This window comes from Anolis carolinensis, chromosome 4 (assembly GCF_035594765.1).
Source record: "Anolis carolinensis isolate JA03-04 chromosome 4, rAnoCar3.1.pri, whole genome shotgun sequence".
In the NCBI taxonomy this organism is placed as follows: Eukaryota; Metazoa; Chordata; class Lepidosauria; order Squamata; family Dactyloidae; genus Anolis; species Anolis carolinensis.
Window position 1 is genome coordinate 127062799 of NC_085844.1, and position 18851 is coordinate 127081649.

An 18851-nucleotide genomic window follows, 5' to 3' on the forward strand; every position below is an offset into this window, starting at 1 on the left:
TATTCATAGAAGGACGATCAAGATGATCAAAGGTCTGGAAACCAACACTTATGAGGAAACTTTAAATAGCTATGTATATTAGGCTCGGATAAAAAAAATCTGAGACATGATCATTACTTTGAAATATCTAAAGGGATGTTATGTAGAAGATGGAGGAAGCATCCACTCATGTCTTGATTGACCGGAGAACAGCTAATGCCCAGCAAAGTAGATTTGGAAGGACAGTGATAATTGTGCCTGTTGGGTAATTTTCTAGCCTCATTACCTCTTCCAACCCTTTTATCATCCTTGCCTTCCTTCTTTCATTCCCCCTTCCCTACCTTCTTTCTTTGATACCTTCCCTTTTTCTTTCTACCCCTTCTTTCCCTCCTCCATCCTTTCTTTCATCCTTGTATTCCTTCTCACATCTTTCTACCTGGCTGGATCTCAAAACAGTGCCATTACAGGCATTCTTTTGTGCTTTCTTTGAAAAACATACACATGGCTTCACTTGAGCTTTTCCATTGTCATTGTGTTGCATCCGAGAGCTTTGGTTGCTATACAGAGAAAGAGCTGAGGTTTGAAAAGAGCTTCAGATGCTAAATTCAGAACAGGGATGGAGCCAAGAGGGAAGGAAAGATGGGGAGGTTGAATAGAGGCTTCTCAGAGCCATGGAGGGGTCCCACCTCACTGAGTGAGGACAAACCCCCTCTTTTCCAAGAAGGGCACTCTGGGGAGTACACTGAACTGGGCTGTGGTGTCGCTGGTTAGTAGCCAGCTGCAATAAATCACTACTGACTGAGAGGTCAAGAGTTCGAAGCCAGCCCGCATCAGATTCAGCACCTGACCATTAAAAATAGCCCAGCTCATTATTGACCTAAGTAACCCGAAAGATAGTTGCATCTTTCAAGTAGGAAATTTAGGTACCGCTTAAGGGGGAGGCTAATTTAACTAATTTACAGCACCATAAAATCATCCAGCAGCATGCGGTAGGGATGAGGAAGCACTCCATCAAGGACTTGGTGTCACAGTGGATGATGAAGCGGCAGCTCCCCCTGTGGCCGGAATCGAGCATACCCTCATGAAGCAGGAAGCTGGAAAATGTTAAATTGCCTCTGTGTCTCTGTCTCTGTCTGTATATCGTATGGCATTGAATGTTTGCCATGTATATGTTCATTGTGATCTGCCCCGAGTCCCCTTCGGGGTGAGAAGGGCAGAATATAAATACTGTAAATAAATGAATAAAACTCTTGAAAATATTTCATAGCTTTAGGCCTATCTCTTCCTTCTTCACATCCATTTTAACAGCACAGAGCTACACTGGGTGAAAGAGATCTGTATTGCTGGTGATTCTGGTTCTGATCCATATGGATTCTAGTCCTTTCTTACAAATGATTGTCTGACTAACAAACAGAATCACTAGTACAACTGATTTCTGCTGGTAGGCATAGCTCTTAGCTGTTAATTTAGTTTGGGGAATCAGGGCAGGTAAGTATATGAGAGGGTTTACAGCAGTTTGACACCACTTTGACTGCCATGGATCAATGCTATGGACTGGTGGATTTTAAATGTTTGTAATGGTACATAACTTTCCATAATAGCAGCTATCTTTAACTGTCAGCAATTTTCTCCAGGTTTTTTTTCCCCCACAAAGAGGAAAAGTGGCCAGGGACAAATCTCAACTGTGTGATGGTAAATCAATGGAGGAGTCCAAAGTAAAATAGGTAAGATTGAAAAGTGTGTGGTGAAAGTAGAAAAATCATCCATTTAATTTCAAAATCGAGTATGTCTAAGCTGAATGGTAAACCTACTCTCCCAAATATGGATGGATCCTAGTCAATCTTCAGGCAACACAGAAGAAATGAGTACTGATATCCTTAGTAAGTCTGCAGTACATTAAACAAATAAGCAGAGATTGTTTTTATTCCAACCAGGAAGGCTTTTAATCTTTACAGTTCCATAAACCAAAACATACAGTTTGTACAATATATATACACAGTCTCTCCTCCTTCTACTACATATGTGTCTTCAGTCTTAAAGCAACATTTGATCTACAATTTCACAGAATCAAATCAAACACACTAAACTCTCTTCTATAGGGAAACTCAAAAAAACTCCACTACAGCGAAGTCCACAATCTCTATTATTGAAAAACTCCACAATCCTTGGGAAGCTGATATGCTGTGGTTGCTTGCTTAATTTATATTCCCCTTAACCAATCACCTGCTGCATTACATAATCTCCACTGCAGCCTATTATTAATTGCTTATAGGTCCCATTCATTACCATGTGATTTACTCAGAACTTATGTACTGCTTAGTTACACCTGACTTTACAATTAACAATGAATCTGCCAGGTAGTTTGCCAAACTTTAACAGTGACAATAGTGCAGCAATAGTGTCAGGGTCCAGTTTTAACAGTAAGGGCCGGGCGTTAGTACAGCAATTTAAACCATCAGCTGCATTAAATCTTGTCAATCAAAAAGTTGACAGTTCGTCGCCCGGGTCAGGGTGAGCTCCTGGCCTTTAGTCCAGCTTCTGCCAACCTAGCGGTTCGAAAGCAAAATGTATCTAGATAAATAGATACATTAAAAAGCGGGGAGGTATTTTAAGGCACCCATAAGAAAATGCCAGAAAAATGCCAGCAATTCAATCAAAGGAGGAAATTTACAATCAAAGCTCTTTCACAGTGAGATAGAGCAACAGCATCCCTCTGTGGCCGGAATCGAGCACAGGCCTCCAAGATGCCGAAGATGGGAAAAACCTATATATCACTTTATCTATGTAGAATTGTTTGTTTTGTCAGTATATTAACGGCATTGAATGTTTGTCGCATATCTATGTTCTGTGATCTGCCCTGAATCCCCTTTGGGATGAGAAGTGCAGAATACAAAAACTGTAAATACAGTAGAGTCTCACTTATCCAACATAAACAGGCCGGCAGAATGTTGGATAAGCGAAAATATTGGATAATAAAGAGGGATTAAGGAAAAGCCTATTAAACGTCAAATTACATTGTGATTTTACAAATTAAGCACCAAAACATCATGTTTTACAAGAAATTGACAGAAACAGCAGTTCAATACATGGTAACGTTATTTACGAATTTAGCACCAAAACATTGCAATATATTGAAAACACTGACTAAAAAACATTAGGTACTAACAAACTGACTACAAATAAAGATAGAATTGCGTAAAATGAACTTACAGTAACAACACTGTTGGAAATTAAATACATAAAAAGTTCAGTCCTTGCTGCCTAGAGAAACAGTTGTGGATCGAGGCGGGAGGCAATCTGTGTTGGATAAACCAGAATGTTGGGTAAGCAAATGTTGGATAAGCGAGACTCTACTGTAAATAAAAATCTTTTGCATCTGTAACTATGATACTGAATGTTAGCTCAGGTGCTGGGAAGCATGTATGTTTGTCTGTGTTGCTCTTGGTGTCACATTTTGTCTTTTTCGATTGCTTCACATGGACTAGATGGGACCTTAGTCTGATCCAGAATGGGTCTTGCCACAAGTTTTGTATTTTTTGCTTACCATAGAACTTTGCCATTTTCATCTGCATATCTTTGGCCGCTACCAACAAAAAATGTGATGTGGGATAGTCTAGATCAGGGGTCCCCAAATAAGGCTCGGGGGCCGGATGCGGCCCTCCAAGGTCATTTACCTGGCCCCTGTCCCAAACTTTAGACTTAGGGTTGACCTAAGTCTACCTGGTCTTTGGAGGTCATTTTGCTTACCTATGGTCTTATGAGATCGTCTAGATGGTCTTTGAAGGTCTCTTTGCTTAGCTACGGCCTTATGAGACCATCTAGATGGCTTTTGGAGGTCACTTTCCTTACCTATGGTCCTATGAGACCGTCTAGATGGCCTTTGAGGGCCCCTTTCCTTACCTATGGTCTTATGAAACCATCTGGATGGTCTTTGGAGGTCTCTTTGCTTATTTATTTATTTATTTATTTATTTACAACATTTATATTCCGCCCTTCTCACCCCGAAGGAGACTCAGGGCAGATCACATTGCACACATAAAGGCAAACATTCAATGCCATAACATAGAACAGAGACAGAAGCACGGGCTGGCCTCGAACTCATGACCTCTTGGACAGAGTGATTTGTTGCAGCTGGCTTGCTATCCAGGCTGCGCCACAGCCCGGCCTATGGTCTTATGAGATCGTCTAGATCAGGGGTCCCCAAACTAAGGCCCATGGGACGGATGTGGCCTTCCAAGGTGATTTACCTGGCCTCTGTCTAAACTTTAGACTTAGGGTTGACCTAAGTCTGAAATGACTTGAAGGCACACAACAACAATCCTAATTTTGGACTATTTCATAGTCCGGCCCGCTAACAGTCTGAGGGACTGTGAATCGGCCCTCCACTTAAAAAGTTTGGTCTAGATGTTTTGCAATTAGGGGAGCCAGATTGAAAACTGGAGTGGGCTTCTGTACCTTCAAATGTTGTCTAGAAGAGGGAATTTCAGCAGGTCTGCTTGTTAGCTGCTTGCATGGTAAGCTGATCCTACTGAAACTCCCTCCTATACACAGCCATTAAAGGCTCAGACGCTTTCAGTCTGGCAACACTATGAGTGCAAATACCAAAGCCAGGGGTGCAGTGTCTCATTAGGGACTAATTGCACCCGCTTCAGGACTATTTCTTTTGAAGTCTGATAGTGTTTGTGCTTTCCTGCCACAATGCAATTTAGTGAGGGCATAGGCGTGAGGAAAGAGTTTCCCAGACCTTGCTTCCTCTGGTATCCTGCTCTTTGGAGGAGCTAGAGGGGGCATTGCTATGCTGGTGAAGATAAGAGTAGGATTTTTTTTCTGCTGTGGGAAGTGGAAAGGTAAAGACAAGCTGCCTGAAGTGCTTTGTGCTCCCTTTTTGCTTCTAGCTCGATATGGCTGACATCTCTCACTATTAGGTTTCTTGATACGAACGGTGGAACAAAGTGGTCATAACGTCAGCATTATGGGTACTGATAATAATCTTGGCATATTTTATTCTCCTTCAAATTTTTGAAATGTTGCAAATAAATAAGCTAACTGCTAAGCAGTGGATGTTATACTGTGATGTATTATAATTGCTGTATTTTATTTAAATGGCCTATTCTGGGAACTGCTTTCAGCATAAATATATTTCTGGGAAATGCAGTATTCAAATAAATTGACAGTAATGATGGATGCAGCTGCTCGTACAATCAAGCTCTGTTGCTGCCCCCCAGTCAGGGCCAGCACAATATTTTTCATCGTGTAAGGAAAATAAGAAGGAAAACGTTTTCTTTATTTAACTTTTGGCAGCATCCTCCACTGCACCTGATATCCTCTTAATGTGAGACAGAATATCAGGAACCAGATTTTAGATGGATATGTGGGTGCATTCATCCTTCACACCCCTATATAGAAACGGACTGGAAAGGAATGATATTTTTGCCCTCCAGGCAATGTTGCCACTCTTCGTGTCAGGCAGAGCCACTGACAGCATGGAACCACCATTCTATTTCCTGACAGATGTCACTTTCCAAGAGTATTACATACAATCTTGAGCCTTCAGCATTCATGCCAAAGAGTAATTTCTTGTCTGCTGATTGGAACTGAGATACAGAGACCCATCTGTGCATTGGTTTGTCTCTGCAATATTGGCAAGCAATCTCTTCCTGAAATCTCCACTTACTTTCTCTTCCTTCCCATTCCCTTAGAATAAAGCTATAGGAGAAGGAGTAATGATAATGCAGTCTTGGCAGGCATGTGGTGACAATGAATAGAGGTGAGAAAAACACCTTTAGGTATATCACCTGACAAGGCAAGTTTTTGTCCTACAAAATATGTCAATTCTGAGTGTAAAGAGAAAGGCCGCTCAACTGGTAGCTGGGTTCTTCTCAGTGCTTTCATTCAGAGACTCCTTGTTGCTTTCCTCCTTCTCAGTGAACCCACACCAGCCAGCTTGTATTGTCTCACATCAACAGAGGAGTAAATAAGACTACGTGCAATCTGGCTCTGATGTATGAAGAGAGAGCCAGTATGACTCCAATGCTTTGCTTTGCTCCTGCCATGTCCCTCATTTTCCAACATGACATTGCTCTTCTGTGACACTCTTAGGCTCCTTCTGCACTGTCCTGTAACCCAGGATCAGATCCCAGATTATCTACACTGCCAGATAATCTGGGATAAGAAGATAATCTGGGATGAGATCCTGGGATATAGGGCAGTGTAGATCCAGCCTTAGAGTAAGTCAAAGAGAGAGGATGCTGGGAACGGTTTTCTCACTTTATTGATGTACCTTAGTTCCAGGAAAACATATCTACAGAAACAGGGAAAAATTCCGACACCGCAAAAAAGAAGAGCCATTCTACATGTTCCAGCAAATCTGTTGTTCAAAACTGACAATATGAACGTGTGAAATTAAACAACTGGATCAGGTAAATCTTACACAAGTAAACAAATACATTTTGTACCTTCTATGGAGCACATGAAGGTTTTTCTAAAATGAATCCAGGGCTCTCCTATTTTTTTTATTATGCATTGTTCACCTACTTTTATTGTAAAGTATAAATTAATAGTGGAGAAAGATATAAGTGGAACAAAGTTGCATGTAAAGCATCAATAAAAATGATAATAAAAAAAATAAAATGAATCCAGGGCTGACTTTTTCTTTTGGCAGCGTCCGCATTTCTTATGATTTCAAGGTACAGTAGAGTCTCACTTATCCAACACTCGCTTATCCAACGTTCTGGATTATCCAACGCATTTTTGTAGTCAATGTTTTCAATATATTGTGATATTTTGGTGCTAAATTCGTAAATACAGTAATTACAACATAACATTACTGCGCATTGAACTACTTTTTCTGTCAAATTTGTTGTATAACATGATGTTTTGGTGCTGAATTTGTAAAATCATAACCTAATTTGATGTTTACTTGGCTTTTTCTTAATGCTTCCTTATTATCCAACATATTCACTTATCCAACATTCTGCCGGCCCGTTTATGTTGGATAAGTGAGACTCTACTGTATATAGATCTATGATGTGTTTGTTTTAACATGCCAGGGGTAGTTGATGAGGCAGGCTTATCTCTCTCCATTTTCCCTGTTTTGCTCTTTATGCACATTTGTTAAAAGATACTTGAGGCAGCTGTTGTTTACCCGGCCTGTTTTAGGCAAACACACACAGCTAGTAGGATAGCTAGAATAGAAGCCTGCTCTTCTTATTCCACCATTTACTGAAGATATCCTGTTGTAACCCAGCATCAAAAGTCTGTGTTTCTCCAGCCGTCCTTTACCACCCTCTCAGTGCCAATATTGCTAAAAACACACCAGAAAGGATGAAGAGGAAAGGAGATAGGTGGACATGGGACTTCTTCACATGGTGCCCTGTGTGTCCTCCCTCCTACCCTCAAGGGTGTGGGAGGGTGCTTTGACATGGCAGAAAGGGCAGCAACACGTGTTGCCCTGCCCCCTTTCTGCCATCACTTGGTGAAATGGGCCAGAAAGTATGGGTAGCTTCATTGGAGCTACTGAAACTACACTTTCCTCCCCCTCGTGGGAATCCATCAAGTGGGGGAATCCATCAAGCAGTGGGGGAAACTGCCCTTAAGTGCCTTGCATCGCCCCCTTCCCCATCACACGGGGCAACTATTGCTGCCCAGCTTCCCCCCACACTGTCGTTGCCTTACCTAATGAGAACTCAAGTAGTCACCCTGTTCCCAGGGCTCTGTCCTATGATGGTGCAAGGATGGACCCATGCCAGAACTAGCCCTGCATTATGTAATGAACTCCGACAGGTTCCATCCTGGAAGCATCCTAGGATGAAGCCCAAGCCTCATGTGATAAGATCCTTTGTCATGCTCTAACAGTGCCATGGAAGAACAATGTAATGGCAGAACATTGGGAATATAGCAAGAGAAAAGCAATGCATTGGATGCACACGGCTGCTTCTTTTTATATCAGAAACAGTACATGTTTTGGAAGAGGAGCAGGGCTGGCCCTAGGTAATTTTCAAGTGTAAGCAAACAGAATTTTGGCACCCCCCTCCCCCAAACCAATCACTGAAAAATAAAAGTGCTGGATAAGCAAAAATGTTGGATAATAAGGAGGGATTAAGGAAAAGCCTATTAAACATCAAATTACATTATGATTTTACAAATTAAGCACCAAAATATCATGTTTTACAAGAAAATGACAGAAAAAGCTATTCAATACATCGTAATGTTATGCAGGAATTACTATATTTGCGAATTTAGCACCAAATATTGAACTGGGATATAGGGCAGTGTGGACTCAGATAACCCAGTGCAAAGCAGATATTGTGAGCTATTCTGCTTTGATATTCTGGGTTATATGGCTGTGTGGAAGAGCAGTGAGGGTCCTTCCACATAGCCATATAACCCAGAATATCAAGGCAGATAATTAAAAGGCCACCAAAAGCGAATCTGGTCCCTGGTATTAACAAAAACTCTAAAATCAGGACAGTAAATAAAGAACAACACTCTGAAAACAGGGGAAATCCAGACAGGAAGCAATCAGGGCCAGCTAACACCTCCCAACCAAGGATGCCCCCAGGGAGGAAGCAGCCAGGCTTTGAATCTGCAAGGCCATTAAATGCTAATCAAGCTGGACAATTGCAACATTCACACTAGCCTCAAACAGACAAGAGCTCTTTCTCCCACCCTGGACTTTCCACAGATATATAAACCCCCCTTACCTAGCTTCCAACAGACCTCAGAAACTCTGAGGATGCCTGCCATAGGTGTAGGTTAAGACGGGCCTGGCTCCGGACGTGGGCCTAGCCCTGGGCCAGGCCCCAAAGGCGGCCACAGGCCGAAGGCGGGCCCACGCGCAAAGGTGCACATGCACATGGAAGCACCTCAACTGCGACCCCTAGAGGATGGTGCCACAGGCAACTTCCTAATTTGCCTTGCGGTTGAACCGCCCCTGAAGAGGAGCTAAACAAATGGATAACCTTGCATGTAATAGAGCACTGTTTTAACTGGGAAGTTGGAAGCAGTACAAAAGGACAAAGCTTGGAAAAGTTACTCTTTTGGATTACGACTCCCAGAATCCCCCCTAGCCATGCATTGGCCATGCTGGATGCAGAATTCAATGAGTTGTAGTTGCAAAGGTAATTTTCTTAAACTGTCCAAGAGATTTAGGGGCAGCCCCCAAGTTACAAAGATCTGACTTACAAACTACTCACAGTTAAGAATGGGTTGAGACAACAGGAAGTGAAAGAAATCTACCCCTAGGAATGGAAATTCACTCCTGGAAGGGATATCATGGGGAAAAGATGTTTCAACTGAAGCTTTATCATCAATCCTTGTTTTCCTCAGCAGCCAATTTTTTCAAAATCCAATTATCACAGGGACAGAAAGTAAGGCGAAATCTTCTGAATAGGGGTTCAGACAGAAAAACAAATGCCACAGGAGGTGTTAACACTTTCCTATGCTATCCAAAGCCTGTGTGTGTGTGTGTGTGTGTGTGTGTGTGTGTGTCTGGAGTTACACTTAAAAATGTACTGGTTCTGATTTCCATACAAATTCAGCTTAAGAACAATCCTACAGAATCTATCTTTTTTGTAACTTGGGAACTGCCTGGATTTACTCTGACCTTCCTGTCATATTGAAGACCATACCATTCTGAGTGCCTTTCTGGCTCCTCTAAATGGTCATGTGCTTGTCTATCCTGTAATGCGTATCAGTCTGTGACTTTCTTAGCGTGGAGTTTTCAAGTGCCTAGGATTTTTCAACCCCAGCCATGCTACCTTCTTTGTGTTCAGGCTCTGTGTGCAGTGCAACCAGCCAGTCACAATGTATCACATATATTAGCCATAGGCCACTGCAATCAATGGAGGAGAAACATAATGTGTATCAAGAAAATGTGATGCAGCTGTCATTCCAATATATCTTTGCAGCAATCAACTATACCCATTTTGACAACCTTGTCCCTCTGCCTTGTTGCTGTCACAGCAAACAATACAACCTTGTGGGTGACAGCATGGTCTTTCCATCAAGAAAGAAGACAAGTTCCTGATGAAAAAAAATACCAAAAAGCAGAGACGCCACAATAATATGGCAGATTTGATTTTTAAATTGGCAGTTGTTATTCTCCTGCTATGGACAATTATCTTGAAAGCTCCTTCTGCCTGCTTCTCTTCTATATACTTCCTCTCATAAAATATCATCCACGGTGTTGCATAAACTAGATGGAATGGAGTTTAAGAAGAATGCATTCAAATACAATGTACAATACCTGTATTTTAATTCACATTCTGGCATACTTTTATTTTGCCGAACAAGAATCACGTGCTTATAGGGTTTCCAGATCTCAATGCCTGGCCCCTATTCCCTATAGGGAGGAATCTCAGGGTGAGAACACTTGAAAACTACATGTACAGTAGAGTCTCGCTTATCCAAGCCTCTGAATTATCCAAGCCATTTTTGTAGTCAATGTTTTCAATATATCATGATATTTTGGTGCTAAATTCATAAATACAGTAATTACAGCATAATATTATTGCGTATTGAACTACTTTTTCTGTCAAATTTGTTGTATAACGTGATGTTTTGGTGCTTAATTTGTAAAATCATAAGCTAATTTGATGTTTAATAGACTTTTCCTTAATCCCTCCTTATTATCCAAGATATTTGCTTATCCAAGCTTCTGCCAGCCCGTTTAGCTTGGATAAGTGAGACTCTACTGTACCTCTATTTTCCTCATTACTTAGACTTTGTGTTATTTAACAAAATTAAATAGCATACTATGTGTGAGCCCCTGATAGTGCAGCGGGTTAAACCGCTGAGCTGCTGAACTTGCTGACCAAAAGTGTTATGATTGAGCCTCGTGGCTCTGTTACTGACAGGCGTGGGCGTAAGACTCCTCGAGAGTCAGATACTCTCGAGGAGCGAGAGAGAAAAAGACTGCGAGACATATTTGCAGCACCATCTGATGAAGAGTCTTTCGAGGGGTTTACGGAGAGAATGGAGGAGGGGCAGGTTAGCTCGGAGGAGGATGAGATGGATTGGACTCGGGTAAGGGAGGAATTGGGTGCCACTGGCCATGATGGGGCAGAAGATGAATGGGGACCTTCAGGATCAGATCCATGGCTTAGCTGGAGGGATGGGACGGGATCCACAGCTGGAGATGCTGCTGGGCGTAGTCAGAGGTGTTCCAGCTCTGACGAGGAAAGTGATGAGGAAACGCCCGGGTTAAGGAGGACAGCTGACAGTGATGAAGATTTGTAACTGGCATAAAATGGGGCTTGAGAGCAATTGCAAATTGCGTTGGGCAAGGTAATCTGGGCAAACGCTTGGGATCCGTGTGTGTGTGGGACGCTTCCCTGAAGACTTGTGTGCTTTCCTGTGCTGAGACGTAAGTTGATTGGAATCCAGGGTCAGACGGCGGGAGGGATTGTGTGGGCATTTGTTTGTGCAAACCTGTGCTTACTCTTATTAGCTTGACCTTCCGTCGTCTTCTTGACGGACGCCATCTCCTGCTTTGAATACCCGGACTGAACTGACCACGGCTTGGCTTCATCCCCTTCTTGGACTTGGGAAAACTACAAACGTCTGCTTCTGGCTTTGAACTACGGAACGGAACTGGTCTACTCTACTGTTGCATTCCCTGGCTGATTTGTTCGTGCTGGAAATCCTGTCTGCTGTGTGTGTGTGGGAGCGACGCAAGTTACTGTAAACACTGTGTTGGCAGCAGAGAGGAATCTGCTGCCAATTAGCTGCATTCTTTGTATCTTTTGTTCTTGGCTCTCATTTTGTTTATATTCAGGCTGAAGCAAGCAGTTTGTTTTTTACCCGGATTAAACTCCGGTTTAATCCGGTTTATCTTTTGAACATTTATTTTGCCCCTTTTTGCTCCTAAAGGCAAATACTGCCTGGCCCTTGTGTTTTACGGGCTTGTTTTGAGTTCTGTAACCTAATAAACTCTGTTACTTTGAATCTCGTGGCGTTCTGTCCTTGACAAAAAGGTTGGTGGTTCGAATCCGGGGAGTGGAGTGAGCTCTCTCTATTAGCCCCAGCTTCTGCCAACTTAGCAGTTCAAAAACATGGAAACGTGAGTAGATCAATAGGTACCTCTTCTGAGGGAAGGTAATGGCGCTCCATATAGTCATGCCGGCCACATGACGTAGAAAGTAATCTACGGGCAACGCTGGCTCTTTGGCTTAGAAATGGATATGAGCACCAACCCCCAGAGTTGGATATGACTAGACGTAATGTCAGGGGAAAACCTTTACCTTTACTATCTGTAGCTGTGATTGATGTGAAGTGTACCATGTATTGCCATGTAACATCACTCTCTTCTATGACATCAGAAGTGGTATCCCTAGATCTCAGGTTTTGGCCCTGTGATTTCAGGGCCTGGGATTATTCTGATTTGTCTACTCTAGATAATGGTAATATAGAGTAGGACCGAGTGAGTTATTGTTTTCAGATACAATGCCCGCATTCTATCTGAAAACAAGAGCCCAGTCAGCCCTACTCCATTGTCATAATTGTTATAAACACAATGGAATCAAGTTCACTGCATGTTCACATCCAAGCACTCGCATAAGGAAGATATGCATGGTGTTGCTTCAGGGCACTTGCTTTGGAATATCACCGCATGGCTGTGTCCATGTCAACCTGACATTGCCTTAACAATTACAGTAGAGTCTCACTTATCCAACATAAACGGGCTAGCAGAATGTTGGATAAGCGAATATGTTGGATAATAAGGATTAAGGAGAAGCCTATTAAACATCAAATTAAGTTATGATTTTACAAATTAAGCACCAAAACATCCTGTTATACAACAAATCTGGCAGAAAAAGTAGTTCAATACGCAGTAATGCTACGTAGTAATTACTGTATTTATGAATTTCGCACCAAAATATCATGATATATTGAAAAGACTGACTACAAAAATGCGTTGGATAATCCAGAACGTTGGATAAGTGAGACTCTACTGTAATGCCTTTGAAGCTAGTAAACTTTCTAGATTTATTTACATCACTTTTACCCAGCCTTTCTCCCTGAGGGGACTCAAAGGGGTTTACAATAAATAGGCAAAAATTCAATGCCTAAAAACAATGTAAAAACAACAATTCATATAAAACAATCTTCAAAACAATTCATATAAAACAGATACCATTGCAAAATAAAATCACATTATATAAAATTTAAGCATGTCCAAGATTAGAATCCATTCATCCAGAATCCTCACTAAATCTTTGTACAGATTGCATTTCAGAGATAAAGAGCTATTATTATAAATGTTCCATTTTCAGCAAACTAGTTTCCAATACTTCAGATCTTCTGAAGATGCCAGCCACAGATTCAGGCGAAACATCAGGAGAAAATGCTGCTAGAACACGGCCATACAAACTGAAAACCATACAACACTCCACTTACCAATACTATTTCTGACAGGGCATGACTAACCACTGTAAAGCTGAGAAATATTTGTAGTATGTATATGCAACCCTATGTACACATGCTTGGATAGAAGCGCCACCAAAAGCAGTGGAAATGCCTTCTCGATGAATAATCAGGGTGCATTTGACACCAGTTCAAAGTTGCATGTTCTATCGTGACTTGAAGTAGAGAAGGGAAGAGACCACATTCACTACTTTGCCACTTTTATTTTAGTTCTATTCCAAGAAGCTAATAAATAATCCAACTATGTGCTGTTCAATTACGAGTTATGTATCTCTAGCAGGATATTGTTTTCTTGAGGGTTTATGTTTGCTTATTGTCTATCACTCTGTTTCACACAGGTTGCTCCACTTCCTATACTTCTTGGCAGCCGAGTCTCCCCTGTGAATGTTTTCTATCTGTCTTGCTACGTAGCCATCTTGCATCTCTGTCACTTTCCCATACTGTGTTTATCTGTTTGCCTCCTTTTATATCCAGCATTCTGTAGCATATTTCCCACCTTCCCCAGTCTCCCTATTTATATTCTTGTCCCTTGCCTACTCATCCGCCTCCCTCAGACACGCCAATCCATTTATCAATCTTGTTTACTCTCCCTGCCACTCTTTGGGCTCTCTTGTTAGTAAAAATGCACATCCATCCTTTCTCTCCAGGCCTTTCTGCTGCCCACATCCGCAGGGCTACCCATTAAAAGAGCCAACATTTCTGCTTAAACAGTCTCCAGGGCTGCTATTCACTGCTCAGTCATACGTAGGCTGAAGGCAAAGGAGGAGTTGCCCCTTCTAGTCCCCATTAGTCTAGAATGTAGACTGCCAGGAATTTGATAGTGTTGGCTGTTGCTATTAGAGGGCTGCTTGGCACTGGCTTTCGAGCTACTAGTCTGAAAATGTGGTTGAGCTAAAAGGACTGATCTCTTAGGGCTATTTCAAATATGATGGAATAGACATTCCTGAGTTCTTGTGGAAAAAGGATGCTAACAAAAATTAAAAGATGGATTTGTTGTTGCTTATTCATTCAATTGCTTCCGACTCTTCGTGACCTCATGGACCAGCCCATGCCAGAGCTCCTTGTCAGCTGTGGCCACCCCCAGCTCCTTCAAGGTCAAGCCAGTCACTTCAAGGATACCATCCATCCATCTTGCCCTTCCTTTTTCCTTCCATTTCCTTCCAATGATGCCTTCCAAGGCATCATTACCTTCACCAAGTTTTCCTGTCTTCTCATGATGTGGCCAAAGTACTTCATCTTTGCCTCTAATATCCTTCCCTCCAGTGAGCAGCCGGGCATTATTTCCTGGAATATGGACTGGTTGGATCTTCTTGCGGTTCAATGCACTCTCAGAATGTTCCTCCAACACCACAGCTCAAAAGCATCTATCTTCCTTCGCTCAGCCTTCCTTGTGGTCCAGCTCTTGCAACTATAGGTTACTACAGGGAATTCCATTGCTTTAACTATGTGGACCTTCGTTGCCAGTGTGATGTCTCTACTCTTCACTGTTTTATTGAGATTGGTCATTGCTCTCCTCCCAAGAAGTAAATGTCTTCTAATTTCCTAGCTGCAGTCTGCATCTGCAGTAATCTTTGTGCCTAGAAATACAAAGTCTGTCACTGCCTCCATGTTTTCTCCCTCTATTTGCCAGTTATCAATCAGTCTGGTTGCCATAATCTTAGTTTTCTTAATGTTTAACTGCAACCCAGCTTTTGCACTTTTTTCTTTCACCTTGTTCATAAGGCTCCTCAGCTCCTCCTCGCTTTCAGCCATCAAAGTGGTATCATCTGCATACCTAAGGTGGTTAATGTTTCTTCCAGCAATTTTAACTCCAGCCTTGGATTCATCAAACCCCACACATCTCATGATGTGTTCTGCATAGAAGTTGAATAGTTGCTTATGCAAGATGTGCTTGAAGCACACATTTAATATCCCTTGAGCATACACCTAAACATGTGAAGCACCAATGGGAGCTTGCCTCCTCAGGTAAATGCCAGCTATTGGAACAGGACAATTTCAACTCAGACTGGATGAAAGGATTAATGTGCCATTATAGTTAAAACTAGCCTTCTCGCCACTCTTTCTAAAAGACATAAGAGCAATATTGAGTTTCTCTTTCAGTCACTTACTGTAAAGTAAAAGCGGGGAATTTTGGTCCTCTAGATAAGGGGTGTCAAACCAATTTCATTGAGGGCGACATCAGCCTTATGGTTGTTTTCCATGGGTGGAGAATTCATGGATACAGAGGGCCAATTATAATCTTTTGACATAGTAGTCAGTGCTCTTTAGTTTTAATCAGATTGAGTCCCCAGGTGTTATTGAATGACAACTTTTGATTATCTACAATGCTGTCTGGGGATAATGGAAATTGCAGCCCAACAGCACTTGTGGCTCTGATGTTGGGGAAAGGTTAAATGACATTTTAAAGTAAGATATCATATCCACAAGCTTTGTACCTAAATTCAAATCCCATTATCTTTACTAAACAGAAAAAAACTAGATATTTCTCTTCTAGATATTTTGTATCTGGCTCTCTTCAAACCTATTTAGCTTAGCCAATTTTAAAAGATTCGTACAAAATATCTGGAAGACCAAGGGTTTCTTCCCATTTGTGAAGTCAAAGGGAACCCTTTCTGCCCCACCCTGAATGGCAAGAGAGGCTCTGATCATATCTGATTTGATTTGCGTTGTAGTGTATATTGTATATTATTACTTATTGTATTGTTTAATTGCTCTATGTTATGTTGTATTTATACTTGTTATATTGTTTTGCTCTGGGCATGGCCCCATGTAAGCCGCCCCGAGTCCCCGTTGGGGAGATGGTGGTGGGGTATAAATAAAGTTTATTATTATTATTATTATTATTATTATTATTATTATTATTATTATTATTATTATTATATCTCACAAATTAACTACTCACCCTTAGAACTAAGCCATGAAGGCATAGGGGAGGAAACAGCAGAAGGGCATCAGCAGAAGACTCTGACCACGACTTTTGTTCATGAAAGCCAGAATCAAGACAGTAAATAAAGAACACTACTCAGAAACAGGGGAATTCCAGACAGCAAACAAGTGGCAGTTACCACCTCCTAAACAAAGGAAGCCCCCAGGCAGCAACAGCCAGGCTTTGCAGCTGCAAGGGTCCGCAATGCTAATCAAGCTGGCTCATTGCAACATTCACACTTCAAAGAGACGAGGGTTCTTTCTCCCACCCTGGACAGTCCACAGATACATATACACCCCACAGATCAGTGAACAAACCTCTGAGGATGCCTGTCATAAATGCAGGCGAAATGTCAGGAGAGAAGGCTACAGGATCATGCCCATACAGCCTGAAAAACTCATAACAACCCCAAGACATTCTTAATTCATATTAGCTCTCTCTATCTTTACCCCACTCCTGTATCTTGTAGGCTTGTGCATGGATTTGGTTTGGTCGGTTCCCAATCCGGCTTGTTACAGGGAGGGGCAAGCAGGGGAATACGTTTTGAGGAATTTTTAAGGAGATTTTATTTCTAAAAAGAAAGGAAATTCCTGAAAATCAGGAGGTGACCCAAATGTTATGAAACTTTGTGGGCTAACAGTGATTGATGTGTCCTCTAAGTGTGGTCATTTTTATCCCGATAGCCCTAAAAATGGCGGGAAGAGGAACCTGAGAAATCACCCCATTGTTACCAATGGGCCAGATCTAGCCACATTTTTTGACTGCAGACCAAAAATGGCTATTTGGCTACCCATCCGTTTTCAGGAGGCACACAAAAATGGATCCGGGGGTCTACTGAAATCTGGGAAGCAGAAACGGATCAAGATTCAGCCGAAATGCACAAGCCTAGTGTTTTGTCAGTGAGCTGAACTTTTAGTGGTTCCAACAATGACAGCTAGTAGTTTCCATGCCAGTGGAGCTGTAAATTTGATTTGCAGTTTGAACTGAGCCCTTCCACTGAAACAGGCTAAGTATTATGGGTAGCACCATAAAAACCCAGGGCTAATCCCCAGCTCCTCTACGCAGATTCCAGAGGTACATTTGCTATTTTTGACCTAGCTTTCCAGTCTGTCTTCTTCCCAATGGTACTTCCCTAACAGGGCAGACAGTGACAGAAATGCCATTATTGGCTGTGAAAGGCCCATATGGTTGGAAACCCACCATACTGGAGAGTACCAACTAGGAAGGCTACTCTAATAGGACCACCCTTCCTCACCTTCATGAGATGGTCCAGCAGAGCCGCACCCTGCATTGTCTTCTGGAATCTGGATTGACTACTTACAGAAATGTACTGAAACAATTCAGTTTTTCACACATTTTCGTGAGTAACCAAAAACAAAACAAACAAACATAAATGCAGCTTTCCTTTCCTAGCTATCAATGTTTGGGTAATGGGTATTTCTTGCAAAAATTTACTTAATTAGGTTTTGCAATCAATGACTTTTTAAAAGAGATGTGGAGGGGGGGGGAGAGGGCAGAAAGGAGAGAAGGCAATGACCCCGAAGCAGCACCAGTTACTTGGAGAAACAACAGAGCCAACTAAGACCAACAACTTTATAATCAGACAGGGGGAATTTAGCATTGTAAAGAATTTATAACGACTGCCACCAATTTGTAAAGGACTAATATCGACTAACACCAGTTTGGAAAGATGCAACCACCAAAGACTCAGGGAGGAGACCTTTTTACTTTAAAGGGTAGCGTAACTTGGTTTAGAATATATGCAACAGAGGCTTAGATGTTAGAAGAACAATAACAAATTTATTCAGGCACAGAGCTTAGTGGTTACAATGGTGTTTCTCAATTAGAGGTATTCTTATTAACAGTTACAATACTAGAATGAGATGAATCAACTCTCTAAAGTATCACTTCTTTTACTTAAAGTAGTTAAAACTTCTTCCTTTGCCACTTTTAAACCATTACTTTAATGGATCTCTGTGAGTCTAGCTGGGATTGGTTCCCAAAGTCTGAAACTTGGACTATCCAGTGACTTCAAACCACAGTCACCCCTGTGATATACTATCACAGATTCTCTGTGCCTTACAGACTACATTAAATAAGTCACCAAACTTTATTTAAAACCGACTCAAAATGAACAATTGAGTCTCCCATCAACCTGGAATCAATCTTCCCTGTGCCTCATCAGAGCACAGACTGACTGACGTTTTAAAAACTCTGCACTTCTTCCACTAAACGGCAGTTGGCTCCACCTACTTCTCCATGGCAACCAGCCTCTGAGTGCTGAGATGCAATAACTGTAATACTTACCCTTTTAAAACATAAACACACAATTAAACATAACATCTGTAAACCAAAATTTGTACTTCATTACAAGCATCCTAGGATGCTTTCCCTCCGTTGAATGGATGGTGCCCCACACTGACCATCTCATGATGTCATGTGACTTCCGGTGGAGGCCACACCTCCAACCAGGGTGAAAACATTGCTGGATGCTTTTTCCACCACAAGGAAGGCTTGCCGG

The 18851-nt window shown here is 41.8% G+C and overlaps 1 protein-coding gene and 1 long non-coding RNA gene across 4 annotated transcripts in view; one reads left to right on the forward strand and one right to left on the reverse strand.

Moving 5' to 3' along the window:
* The window catches only part of tnr (tenascin R), a 676393-nt gene that overhangs the window by 358056 nt on the left and 299486 nt on the right, over positions 1–18851 (reverse strand). The gene's annotated exons all lie outside the window — the stretch shown is intronic.
* On the forward strand, positions 10770–11925 carry LOC134298639 (uncharacterized). The gene is made up of 2 exons (XR_010005731.1): positions 10770–11344; positions 11429–11925. It is a non-coding gene; the product is annotated as an uncharacterized LOC134298639 (long non-coding RNA).